The following is a 4297-nucleotide window of genomic DNA, read 5'->3' as shown; positions in this document are numbered from 1 at the left end:
ATGAAGCTAAGCATACGTGTGTTTGTTGGATAAGGATTTCACAGTATAGGCAGCTAATGAGAGGGACAGCATTGTTCATTAAGTGGACCCAAAGACTGCTGAGGAAAGGCATATTGGAGAACATAATGGTACACAGCATAAATGAGAGGTAGTCTGTAGATATTTTGATCTTTATTTGAAACATTAGCTAACAAAGTTTTGAATGACTGATGAAATAAAACACACACCAAATCCACTACAGTTGATCCAGCAGTCAATAACCAGAATGAGCATACAAGTGTTGTTATGGCATTCCTTGCACATTCCCACACACCAGGAAAATCCTTCCCAATACAGTTACTTGACAGACAATTTCTCATCTAATCTCTGCAAAATGGCCCTTTGCCATGTTCCACCCACAGGACTTTCATAAAAAAATTACTGGATTAAGAGATTACCCAACGACAAGCAAAAAAGAAAGGCAGATTCCCTTTCTTTTTTTTTCCCCCTCACAGAATGTAGGCTTTTGAGCAGTAATAATACCTTCTTATGTACCAGTGCAGAACTTATCAAGCTGAGAGTCCATCCAGACTAGTGCTGATGAGTGAAAATAAATGGTGGTACAAGAGGTATGGCTGTGTGACCCTCAGGTTGTTGTTGACTGGATGCTGTCTAGGAATGGTCTCTTTTTTGTATCAGTGAAAACAGAACCTCCCCCTCATTCTTGACACGTAAGAGAGAACCATTTTTTCTATGATTTGAGAAAAAAGAGGGACTTTACAAAGTATTTTTGTATTTCCTTATAGCAGCCCCAATAGGTTTTCAGGTTTTCTTTCTGTCTGGTTTACTTTAATTATAGAGAGAAGCTTCTATGAATAATATTATAGCATAATATGTTTTCTAGTAATGCTTCAGGAATAGTAGACACTGCTGGCTATCCCACTGGGAAACTGTTCTTTAGAAATGTCACTGCCAGAGGTAAACCTGGTGAAATTATGAGCCTACAATCACACTGTGATGTGAAAGGGAAGATTTTTTTAGAGTTTCTTAACTGTCATTCCAATCTCGTATTCCAACAAAACTTGGATTGTAAATTCAAATGATCCTGCATATTTAATAAAAATTAAATTATGTTTCTACTGAGATGTTTATTCACTGTAATGGAAATAGTTTCTTGGAAAATCATCAAGGTATGTCAGTATGGGGAAGTGGCTGGAAAAGCAGGAAGTATCTAAGCATAAATAATTAACTGCTTTAATACTAATTGCTAAAGCTCTTGTGAAGAAATCTCTCTCTACCTTTACACAGATCCCTGCAAGCTACCTTGCCAGCCTGGACACTAGCCAAGCAGGAACGGCCTTCACCATGTGAGACAGGAGATCAAGAACATGAGAAGCTACAGGCTTTCACAACTATTTGTCAGCACTAAGCTTCATAAACTGATTTATCTTTATGTTTATCCTCAAGTCTAGCAGTTGCTACGTTACTTACACATGAAAGTCATTCCAACATGTTTTCCTAAAAAAACCCAATGCAGAAAACAGATTTTATTATCTCCTACTGCAGTATCTATCACACCTATACTCCTATGAAGGGATTTGTGGCATGTACTGTTATGAAGACTAAGGATGCAGTCAGAGGGTACAGATAATACAACCTAACAGCCAGCTGCAGCAGACAAGAAGAGGCTGAGAGAACAGCATCACAGCATGACTCATCAATGCTACAGGACCTGTGTCTTGCCAAAGGTTGGCCACACAGGCCAGTGACACACAGCACAGCAGAAAGCTGTCTGCTGAGCTCATGCTCCTGTCGTGGCAACGCAGCACCCTGGGTATGCTCTTTGCACTGCAACATTACTTCTGCCAGTCCATGCCTGTGGGCCATTCTTCAGCCAAATGTCCCCAGCATAACTGTTAAGGGTCTCTGAATTTGAGAGAGGGGAAAAAAAGCACCCAAACCAGAAACACTGAAATATTTTCTTTATTTTTGCCTCTAACATTTTACACAGCAATAATGGCAACCATGAAAGCTAACAAAACACATTCACAGAGAAGTGCAAACTCCGTGCATCAGCACATTTTCACAATTGTACGTAAAAATAAAACTAGAGGTGGGAAGCAAATCCAAACATAACGGTGTAACTAATGCTTCCTTTAAACTGCCAACTGAGACATGCCTTTAAATCTGCATCTAAGCCTTCCGAGGCCTAAAATGTTGCTGCTATTTTCAATTATTTCCACTGAGTCTGTTCAAGATTCAACAGCTGAAGTGTTTCTTGGTACTCTGCTCCTGACAGGTATCACTTTTCCAATCCAGAGTTGGTCACTCCAGGCTTACAGCACTGTGTTTGCAGGGAAAAAGTGATGCAGACACTAAAAGCAGCAAGAAGGCATCAGGCTCACATTCTTTAGCCTAATACTAGAAAATGCAACAAACATGTTTTACCAGCTGCTGAAAGTTAAGAAAAGTGCAGGTTGGAATCAGACAGAGTGCTGTACTGAATGGCTTATCTACCAAAAAGCTGAGAGATACAATTTGTCTGCTTAGTTGCGTATTATCAGTGCTGAGCCTCCAAGTCATGCCATGGTGCAGTGCAGAGGTACATCAGCTTCCTGGGCAGGAATGGAGGACAAACACAAGGGAAGGCAGTGCTTCTACTAAAAGAACATCAAATACAGAACTATCCTCTGTCACATGTTCCATGCGACCTTCACCAACTGCAGGGGACAGCAGGAGTAGGAGGGGAGCCCAGCTGCACCAAGGAGGCACAGAAAATGGGACTTAGCTACCAAATTTGCTCTCTCCTTCAGTAATTATTCCTCTCACAAAACGGAAAGTGTCATTGATCACATGGCATTCTCAGTGTTACCAGGTGAACTGTGATGCTTGCAATTTTTAGTTCTCAGGACTGAGCTCTGTGTGGCATCAAATTCTGTATGTGCACTGAATGTCAATGGTAGTAGAGAAACATAGGGAGAACGCAGTGTGACAGACATAAAAAGAGGATGGCAACCAATCTCCCAAACGTGGAACACTCAACTACCATGATTCAGTCACTCACAGCAACAAGACACTTCACAAAGACAAAGCGCATCTAAACTCTTTCTGCCATATGACAACAGCACCTCCTGTTTTTTCAAACAAGGTGAGGATTAAGGACGGCAAACACTAAATAACAGCATTTTCATGGACAAAAAATAGACTGTCAGACATTCTCCAAAGTCCAGAAAACCTTTTCACTTATTAGTTAACATACACACACATAATGATTTAAAGAGAAAATATCACAAAGCATAAAACAATACTAAATAAATCAAGAACACTTATGTGCTTGCTTTTATGTAATACAAACCAATGCTTATTTGACAGCAAATCCTCGTTTGGACTAACATGTTCTGGGTAGGAACATCTGTCTCCTTTTGATGGCTGACCAACAAATGAAGTAATCAGAAACAAAGTTACATGTAATTATTTATGACTCATGTCACTCTGAGGCTGTTTTTCAAAATATCTTGCCTCAAAACTTTTGACAATGCATTTTGATGCCAAGATGAACATTTCAAACACCTGTGTTTTTTCTCCAGAGCGAAAGGGTCACTACAGTACCCAAAGCTAGTGGTGACGATTTGCAGCACTCGCTGAGGAGTGTGTTTTTACAGCAGATATTAAAAAAAACCCCAACAACAAACACCCCCCAACAAACACACAAACACCAAACAAGCAAAAAACCAGAAAGCAATAAAACTCACCAACAAAACACAAAACACACACACACACAAAACCAACAACAAACAAACCCTGCTGTACAGAATTAAGATCAGTTCACTCTCCTCATGGAACCAACCAGTCTCTGGGAAGATGTCTGTAAATCCATGGCACATCACTCCCCGGGCACTTTTTTCCTCAAAAAAACCCCACAGCGTTCCCTGTTCTTGTACTTTCCGTGGTCTTCAGTGACAGAATAATGTAAAATAAAATGACTGCAGAGATGGGGAGACGGGCAGCGTAATCTTACTTAGCGACTCCCTGTTGTGCAGGGCTAACAGAAGTCAGGAAAGCAGCTAGAAGCAGGACATTCTGTACAGCGGCGCTCCACAGTTACTCACTTAGGACACCGCTTCCGAGGCTGAAGTTAAAACTACTTCCTTGCGCCTTTTCAAACGACAAGGTACGCGCCCGGCCCCTCCCGGGGCGCGGGAGGCCGAGCCTTGAGTCACCTCAGCCCAGGCCAAAGAGCGAACCGCGCTTCACACCCCAGGGGTGCGGAGCCGGGACCCCAGAGGCTCCCTGAGCCGGTAGGACGGGCTGCGGGCCG

The sequence above is a fragment of the Chaetura pelagica genome, unplaced genomic scaffold, assembly GCF_000747805.2.
Source record: "Chaetura pelagica isolate M959 unplaced genomic scaffold, ChaPel_1.0 scaffold481, whole genome shotgun sequence".
Taxonomy (NCBI): Eukaryota; Metazoa; Chordata; class Aves; order Apodiformes; family Apodidae; genus Chaetura; species Chaetura pelagica.
The sequence above is the reverse complement of the archived record's forward strand: the minus strand, read 5'-3'. Positions refer to the sequence as shown.